At 36.6% G+C, this 10,451-nt stretch overlaps 1 pseudogene; it reads right to left on the bottom strand.

The window, feature by feature from the left end:
* Positions 1-296: 296 nt before the first annotated feature.
* On the bottom strand, positions 297-1,409 carry LOC113517877 (carbonyl reductase [NADPH] 3-like; annotated as a pseudogene).
* Positions 1,410-10,451: the final 9,042 nt, after the last annotated feature.

The raw sequence follows: 10,451 nt of genomic DNA, 5'->3' as shown, positions 1-10,451 counted from the left end.
TAATTAATAATCATGATAATAGTTTTTGACTGTTGCGCTGTTTACATATATTTTTAATTCACGATTGGTATTTTAATGATTTTTATTGCTCACGTCAAAGTATCGACGATAAAAATCGGATATGTAGATATAAGTAGGTACTATTTACTTGTAATCGCGTCGCTTTAAGCCGCGACTATGAAATTAAAATAAATCACAAAAATTGATCCAAATTTGTCAAATAAATATTATATTGCGCATATACAAAAATAGTGTGCTCTAAACAGATATTGGGATATAAATTATAAAACAAAAAGTAGTTACAAAAAATTATATTTAGTAAATATTTCCACGAGCATACACACACACATGTATTCATATTCATGTGTATGCATACATGCTTATACATCCATACATAATACGTACATCCATTTTTAAATGGGCTGAAATTAAAGCTTGTATGAAGTGCACTCATTGCAAATTTTACCAGAGGCCTTTGCAGTAGTAATCACCCTCGACATCATACCAATCAACCAATTTCTTATCGTGCCATACAAAAGTGCCTCTCAAATTAGGCGATGCTTCTAAAATCACGTACAAAACCACTTCAGCTGATTCATCGGGAGTGGTTTCTCCTCCTCCGTGTGCCATGTCAGTTTTAATATGGCCCGGATGCACAGCGTTAATAGAAATATTACGTTTGTAATATTTTTTCTGTTGTACCATTGTTAATGCCGTTACAGCAATCTTAGACACTCTATGTTCAGCGTGTTTACCGTCGTCGGCAAAATCATTTTTATTGAACGTTCCGTTCCGCACACTCTCCAAGTAACTGTCAACAAAATTATTTATGTCATCTGTGGTGAGATCTTTGTTCAGCAAAACGTCAATCCAATATTTGTTTCTCAAATTTGATAGATGGCCGCATGCGCTGGAAATGTTTACTACTCTAGCGTTATCTCTTAACAAAGGGAATAAATACTTTTCGATTGTTAGTAAACTCTTGTAATTACAATCTATGTTCCTTTTAGCTGCTTCGTAACTCGGGTACACTTCGTCCCATTCTAAGATCGCTGCGTTATTCACCAAAACATCGAATCCTCCATGCTTTTCTTTAATATAATCTCCAAATTTCTTAATACTTTCTTCGTTACTTACGTCCAATACGTGAAATTCCGGTTTAAGGCCGATTTCGTTCAATTCTTTTACAGCTTCCAAGCCGCGAGTTTCGTTTCTTGCTGTTAGGTAGACTACGCCGGTATATTTTTGACACACCCTTGACTATTGCGAAACCCAAGCCTTTATTCGACCCCGTAACTATAGCTACTTTTTCCACCATTTTGCGCAAAATTAACAAAACCACTATGTAACGGTATTGTAATGAATAATAAACAATTAAATGTGTCAGTTTAGTAAGGTAAATCACTAAAATGTTACCAGTTAAGGTATCAAATTTTGTACATTAAATAAATTTATGTTTACACATACCTTTTTTTTTTTTTCGTGTGGAAAATCTTCGGAAAGACCGTCCCATCTGCCGAAGGGAGGGCAGCTGGGGTGTGTGGGATTCGTACCCACTAAAAACCACACTACGTACCTCGAGGCGCTTATGTTGGATCCCGGGTTCCCGTTTGTACTTTGTTGACTACCGAGTATCCAACGCGACGGCCCGCCCTGTATGTGGTGTAGGGCAGGCCTCCTCTCTTAGTTAGGGTGGGGAATGTCCCTCCCATCCTACCATCACAGGAGGGCACGGATACGTGCGCGCACCTCCTAGGGTCATATGAAGGGTGTGCCTCCCTCAAGGCAACACCCTGACCCTAATGGGGGGGGGGGGGGAGGAAGCAGAGTTGGGCGCGCCCCTTCTCCTTCGTCTGGCTCGGCGGTGGCGCATGGCGGGAGCGGTGGGGGCACTCTCCCGCTCCCGCTCGGCCGCCTCCTTCTGCGACATTACCGCTTCACAGAAGGTGAGTATTACATTCCACGACCTCTCGCTACTGACCATCCTCCGAACTATATTCGGCAGCGAGAGGTCACCCCCACTTCCGCAACCAGGACGCGGCGCTCTGCACTGAACGCTGGGCATTCTTCTAGAACATGTTGTGCCGTGTCCCGGTCGCAACCACACTCATGGCACTCAGTTGTCGGCTGTCTTCTCGCAATCTGACACAGGTACTGACCGAAACAACCGTGACCGGTCAGTATCTGTGTCAGCCGAAAGGTCAGTGGACCTTTGCGCCGCCCGCTCAACCAGTGTTTCAGCACTGGGCGGACAGCCTCGACGGTCCTCAGGCCGGCCCCTGGGTCGGTCAGCCTCTCATCCCACTTCTCCAGAAGGATCCGCCGAGCGCAGGACTTCCGTAAACTCATTTCCCTCTCGGTGGGGCACTCGCCCCGGGAACGTCGCTCCGCGCGCCATTTGTAGATCGACGCGCGAGCTTCTGCCTCTAGGTCCCAGGGCGGGGACCCCGCCAGCACACATGCCGCCTCGCGGGAGATGGTACGATATCCTCTAATGACTCGAATAGCCATGGCCCTCTGTGGCCTGTTGAGGCAGGTCACATTCATCCTATTTAAGGCTCCCGCCCAGATGGGAGCCCCGTATAGGGCCATGGATTGCACTACCCCCATGTATAGGCGGTGTTTACACATACCTAATATCACATTTCTAATATTTATAAGGACCCAACCTGTTTTAATAATATTTACACGCAATGAAGATGTAACTGACTTTTTTTAATATAATTTTATATTTTATTAGGTAATGCTGGAATTAAAAAAAGTACTAGTAAACACAACGGACTACTCATTTCCCATAATAGAGATATTTTTTATAATTAGCAACAATGAAATAGGTATTTAAATTCGATTTATTTCAAAACTATTCATTAAAATATTAATCTTATATAATGTATAACTGTGAAAGTGAGTGTTTATTTTATTTATCACTAGCGCCTTAACGAGTTAAACAACCCCTATGAAACTTGGTATATACAAACTATATGGGATGGAGAAGGATACAGTCAACTTTTTATTCTGCTCAGTAAACATATCCCAGTGACACGGATGATCCCGCGGATAAAAACTAGTATATATTATATATGATAACAGAAGTAACCTACTGTAAGTAAGTGCTCGTAAATTATTTTGAAGTACCTTACAATTGCTTTACCTACCTCACAAATAATTTGGCGTGAAAACAGATAATTCCTTGAAAAAAAAAACTACCGCCATTAAACGATTTTTATTTTTATATAAATAGCTGTCAATCTTAAATATATCTCTTTAAATCCATAACTAAAGCAAAATAGAAACTACCTATTTAGAATATTAACTATTAAGAAATAGAACCTACTTGAAGCCATTATTCAAAAATAAGAAAAAAAAAGTTATAAGTTTAAAATAATTATTACACAAAGTGTAACATTTTGAGTTGGTATTACTGGCAATGATAAGTTTGTTTGCTAAATTCTTATGTCAATGATATCTTATCCAGAGGGCATTAAAAGTATGAAGAATTATTATAAATGAGATAATGTTGACTTATTTGTATAAGTTATCTCGTCTTTTAAGTGTCTATTTATTTTTATTGACCCGGCAAACCCCTAACACCACATAATGTGTAATTTTTTACGTCATTATCATCACATTAGATGTTGACTGTCTAGTCTACTGCTTAGATACGAGGAAAGGGATTGTTAGTAATGGGGTCTAACTGCCTCATTGCTAGCAATATACCCTATCAGGTCGACCTCCACGTGGTTCCCCCTGGAAATCATCGTGGTTAATTCTAGTGCAATTCATAATAAGGGACTACACGGAGGTATTCTGATACCGCTGTGTGGTCCCGGCATAGAATGAGCTCCCCCTTCCTTTCTCGTGGGTGTGGTAAGAGGCAGCTAAGGGAACTTGCTGACCGAGGAATGAAAACTACGCTTGCCAACTCGCCTGCCAACTGTGGCAACTACTGACAAAATTCTCCATTTGAAAGAGTTTTATGTTACAGCATTGAACCTTAGCATCGAGCCTCAGAAACGAGTCAACTTTTTGTCAGCTAAGCTTTTTAAGCTGTTCAGCTAGCTTTTTTTATATTAATGTTCTATATACTTAGGCACACAATGTATCTTGACGTATCTATATTTAATTATTTAATAAATAAAATTATTTTTTTTTCGCATTAAAAAGGTGCAGAATTTATAAGACAAAATAAATATTAGAAGTTATAAAGGAATCATTCATAACTATTTATCACGCAAAATTGTATGAAAAAGTTGACCAGTTTTTCTTGAAGTATAATATTTGTATGGAGACACTCTATCTATATAATCTAAGCAATAGTTTTTTTTTTTAATGGGTGATAATGGAATGGTAACCCCGCCTGCACTAACGGTATACACTGGCGGGGCACCAGTGAGAAATGATAGGTGAGGATGAAAGCAGGTCAGTTAGACCATCGCGATAAATACACCTGGAATTTAGCACGTTGGTTTCCAGAGGGAACCACGTGGAGGTCGACCTGATAGGGTATATTGCTTGCAATGGGACTGGTAGTCCGCATTACTAACAATCCCTCCCCCCAAGCGAGGTACCAGTTAGGATTGATAGGTGAGAATGAAAAGGCAGGTCTGTTAGTCCATCGTGATGAATATACCTGGAATTCAGCACGATGGTTACCAGGAGGGGTCCATGTGGAGATCGACTTAACAGGGTATATTATTATAATATTTATTTATTATAGATTACAAAGATAATACAATATAGATTACAAAGATATTGCTAGCAATGGGACTGATAGTCCAGGTTATTAATAATCCCTTTCCCCCCCCTTAGACTTTAGCATATTTTTTCTAACACATTCTGACATTCTTTTAAATTATGTGTATTATTCAATGTGTATTTATGTTACTGTATTTCACTTGAATTATTCACTTGTCATTGTATATATTTATGGTGCAATAAAGAGTTAAATAATAATAATTATAGAAGTTCTATATAAGGGCGTTTATTTAGTTATTATTCCAGTAATAAAACACTGGCCGCTTACAAACTGCCAAATTTTAATAAGCAAGAGCTAATGCGGTGTCTAATATGAATGATAATTAGATAAAGGGCATATTCGGCTTGTGCGGCACGTACAGTGCGACGGTTTTAAGATGAACAATGAGTTTTGTCAACTGGAAAGAGTAAGTACTTGCGCAAGTACTATTTTTTTTTAAGTTGAGGAATTGAAGAATTGAGGAATTGTTCGGTTAATTCGGCCTGGTTAATTCCCGATGAATTAATCATGATGGGCTAACTGGCCTGTTTTCATTCTCATCTATCAACCTTGACTGGTGCTCCGCCAGCGTATCCCGTTAGCGCAGGCGGGGTTACCATACCATTTTCACCTATCAAAAAAAAAAAAAACTAATTTGCTATCATTCTCACCAGCCATCCTTCACTTATGCCTGTTAACTTATATTAATACCGAAGAAGGGATTTACCATTCCATTATTATTTAATAAAAAAAAATTAAAATAAAAACTCAGATAAAATATAGTTGGTAATATGTTTTATCTCCGACTTAACCTACTTTTTTTCATAGATAGAGCAGTTTTTATCCTTAATCTAAGTTTTTAAGCTAGTGTTGCGTTAACAGATAAAAAAACGTCCTGAGGGTTGAAATATCGTGTTACATCCGACCTATGTTTACGCTATATGTAAATCGGGTCATAAGTATATGTCGTCACATGGAATCTAACATTGTTTTTTTGCGGAAAGAGAATGCATAATTCGCACATTTACTTACCATATACAAGTTTGACACCCAATATGAGCAAGGAGGCATCTAATCTATTATATAGTGGGCGTGGGGACTAGAGGCTCATTGTAATATACCTGTAGTGTTATATACCGGGTAGACCTCTACAAGAGGTATCATGGACGCCACAGTGTATTCTGTAATGTCCATGGTACTGATCATGTCTATAGGCGATGATTACCATTTTCCATCATTGGGTCGTCAGCTTATTAGCCATTCTAAGTATAACAGCAAATATATATACATATAGAGAGGTTTTATTAATATGAAAATAAATTTTAATAATATATGAAATGTTTGTCTGTCTATTACGACATTACTTAAAAAGTACTGCTCCAAATTGAATGCGGTTTCCACAGTATTATTCCTGAAAGTCTAACTTAAGATCTGATTGTTAATGATGGGGTCTAATAGCCCCATGCTAGCAATACAATCTATCAGGTCGACCTACAAATGGTTCTCTCTGGAAACTATCGTTTTTTTTATACCACTGAGTTGGTAAACAAGCATACGGCCCACCTGATGGTAAGCGGTTACTGTCGCCTATGAACGCCTACAATACCATGAGCATTACGCGCGCGTTGCCGACCTTGAAGAAACCTCTTTACCCCCCTTTAGAAGAACCCCATGCTGTAGTCTCTTAGGAAAACCTCGACAGGTAGCTCATTCCATAACCTGAGTGTTTGTGGATGAAAACATCTCTGAAGCCGCGTTGTATTTTGAAAATTTTAATTTGTATGTATTTTTCAATGCTAAATCATAATAAAATAAAAATAAGAAATTTTGTCAAAAAACAATAAAAAAAAAATATTAAGGGGTGGATCACCCTTATCATTGAGAGGTATGGAAAATAGATGTTGACCGATTCTCAGACCTACCCAATATGCACACAAAATTTTAATAAAAATCTGTAAAGTGGTTTATGAGGAGTTTGGTAACAAACACCGCGACACGAGAATTTTATATATTAGATATAAGAAAAATAAGTTTAATGATTTATCTATGCCTTCTGGGCATATTGTGTTATGCGATTGCGATCAAAACTTGCCAGTGCTTGCGTTCCCACAAGAAATATCTCATGCGTATGGTAATTTGAAGACCAACATTATTGTAGTATTCCATCAAAACATGCATTTCACTCTGTGACTACCAACTGTTCTATGGAGATATTTATGCACTATATATATATATATATATATATATATATATATATATATATATATATATATATATATATATATATATATATATATATATATATATATATACAAAATTCTACCAATATTAAATTATTTTTATTTGTTTAGTTAAAGTATTTATTTATTTTATTTATTTAACTCTTTATTGCACCATAAATAATAATATACAATGACAAGTGAAAAATTCAAGTGAAATACAGTAACATAAATACAGATTCAAATATACACATAAAGGTACAAAAGGCGGTCTTATCGCTAGGGCGATCTCTTACAGACAACCTTTAAAGGAGAACAGATAGAAATGGGCAGGTGGCGCAAGAGTGAATTAATAATTTTTCGTGCATAAAATACAAATACATGTAATGCACAAAAATATCAAATACATATAATTTATTAAACTACTTACAAAAGTACTAAAGTACACATACATCTTAAAAAATATATATGACAATTACACACGTGCGCGTTGGCGACCCTGAAGAAACCTTAATATAATCCCTTTTGAACAACCCATACTGTAGTATCTACCGAAAACCTTGGCAGAGAGCTCATTCCACAGCCTGAGCACTTGCGAGAGAAAACTCCTTTGAAACCGCACTGTACGTGACTATTTAGGTTCAAGCGTGAGAGGATGAATTCCCTGTCGATGGCGAGCGGTGCGATGATAAAAGATGGTTTAGGCATAATTTCAAATAATTAAAAAAAAAAAGAAGACTGAACTATAGTCGATTGGGGGGAAAGGGATTGTTAGCAATGGAGATTGACAGCCCCATTGCTAGCAATATGCCCTATTAGGTCGACCTCCACGTGGTTCCCCCTGGAAACCATCGTGTACAATTCTTGTTGAATTCGTCACGATGGGCCAACTGACCTGCTTCGTCCTCACCTATCATCCTTCACTGGTGCCCCGCCAGCGTATCCCAATAGCGCAGGCGGGGTTGCCATTCCATTATCATCCATTAAAAAAAAAAAAAAAACTATAGTCGATTTAATGAAAGGAAAGTCATATCTAGTGACTCAATACCAACTTACTTGAGTTAACATCATTGAGGTACCTTCATACGTGCTTGGCAATTTCGATTGATTATTAATGGGAACCCTTTGAAACGCCATGCAACAAATAACGTTATCAATGCTGAATTACGACGGAAATATGTTAACGACATCAAGATGGGGTTAAGTGAAATGTTATCACTAGATAGCTATATGACAGAATCGTTTCACGTTTCGGTTGGTCGTATTCGTGGAGCATACTCGTATTGTTTCTGTGCTCGCTCACAAACGGTGTGGTCACATTTCGTGCTACAATAAAATAATAATAATAAAAAAATTAATGCCCCTTATAATTTTATATGGACCTATATCTTTCTTTTAATTTATTGTGCATATTATATATACTATTATACTATATTTGACTGAACATGTTGGTCAAAAATGTGGTTTTGACTGAAAATTATTGGTTATTATACGAGTATTAGTAATCTATATATATATATATATATATATATATATATATATATATATATATATATATATATATATATATATATATATATATATATATATATATATATATATATATATATATATATATATATATATATATATATATATAATCAAATGTTTTAGTATTGTTTTAATAGTTGCTATTGTTAACTTCAATTAAACTACATATCATTCATGTTGTTAACACGTTTCAGGGTATCAATCTTGTCCAATGTCTTGTATATCTATAATTAATTATGTATATTTTTGATTGTTATCTGTTGTATTTTCCAAATAAAATAAATAAATAAATAATAAAAATAAATACAGACTGCGATCCAAATTATTTTTTACTTAGTGATCATAGAATGGTAACTTCGTTTGGGCTATCGGTAAATGCTGGTGGGACACCAGTGAGAAATGATAAGGTTGAGGATGAAAGCAGTCTGTTAACCCATTGTGATGAATTCGACAAGTATTCACCACGATGGTTCCAGGAGGTACCGCGTGATGGTACCGCAGGTCGACCTGATGGAGTATATTGTTAGCGACGGGGCAGTTAAATCCTTTTTACTAACAATGCTTTTCCCCCTAATCTGAATATATCTCCCAAAAACACATGGATTTAAATAATATAATTAAAGATTGTGTCTCAATTTGTGATAAAATTAATTATTTTGTTCTAAAAAGTAAACTATTGAATTCATTTTAATAAAATATTTATGGGACCAATCTATATCCTTTTAGATAAAAAAAAAATTTCAAATCGGTTTACCACTTTTTTTATACAACTTAGAACAGCAAACAAGCTGATGGCTCACTTAATGGAAAATGGTAACCATCGCCTATAGACATGAGCAGTACCATGTACATAACAGAATATACTGTTTTGTCTATGATAGCCCCTATGCGTTGCTATTTCTAAGGACACAGGTGTTATTCGTTGCCATTCCTGCCATACTTTTTTGCTTCATACAACTTAGAATGGAAAACAAAAGTCTGACGGCCCACAATTGACTGATGGAAAGTAAAAAAAAATATAAAATTGGCGTCGCCTATATAAAAAGAGATAATACGTTCTTTGTTAAGTCAGGGCCATGGACATAAAAATGGCATGGTAGAGTATACTGTTTCGCCCATGACACCCCCATGCGTTGCCATTCCTGAGGACTCAGGTGTTATTCTTCTGTACCCAGTAAATTCACGCCATATCCCACCCTTCAAACCGAAACACAGCCATGCAAACACAGCTCCTTCACGGTTGAAACACGAATGGGACAGAGATACCAAAGCAATCGACTTTTGCACAAAGTCTCCCCCTGGATCAGTAAGCCCATCAACGATAAATTAGTCACGATATTTTCCAGGGGGAACCGCGTGGAGGTCGACCTGGTAGGGTATATTGATAGCAATGGGGACTAACTTCCCCATTATTAACAATCCCTTCCCCTGAGAGTATAAGGGCTAGAATACCGTAATATAGGGTATTTTAGTACGGATTCTGTCCATTTCCAATGGAAATCTACAATATATATAATCTATTTTGGAAAATGTATAAATGAAATGCCATTGTGGTAGAAATAAATATTATTATTATTATTAAGAAAAAAAAACATTAATCTAATGCAATAATATTTCCGTAATAATTTTCAATGAAATTTGATTTCTTTTTTCTTACTTCTGTAATTTTTAAGGGACCTTTTTTAGGTCCATCACCCCAATTGTACCTTCAAGTGTCTTCTCGGATAAGATTTTATCTATTTTGCCTACTTTACATTTTCGTTGATTTCTATCCCAACAGAGCGTTCTCCATAGACCTCATTTAGATTTCAAACGCAGACAGGGGTGATGAGATTCCAAATTGCATTTAAACCACACATCGATTGCTGTTCCGCCAACCGGATGCGAATAAGAAATAAACGCTCCGGCATAAATTGGTGAAGTGACTTCCAATTTTTGTTATTTCTCTTCTGTATGATTTTTCTTAT

Source organism: Galleria mellonella, unplaced genomic scaffold (assembly GCF_026898425.1).
Source record: "Galleria mellonella isolate WM207_F2 unplaced genomic scaffold, CSIRO_AGI_GalMel_v1 utg1053, whole genome shotgun sequence".
Taxonomy (NCBI): Eukaryota; Metazoa; Arthropoda; class Insecta; order Lepidoptera; family Pyralidae; genus Galleria; species Galleria mellonella.
Note: the sequence above shows the minus strand (reverse complement) of the source record. Positions and strands in the feature narration are given on the sequence as shown.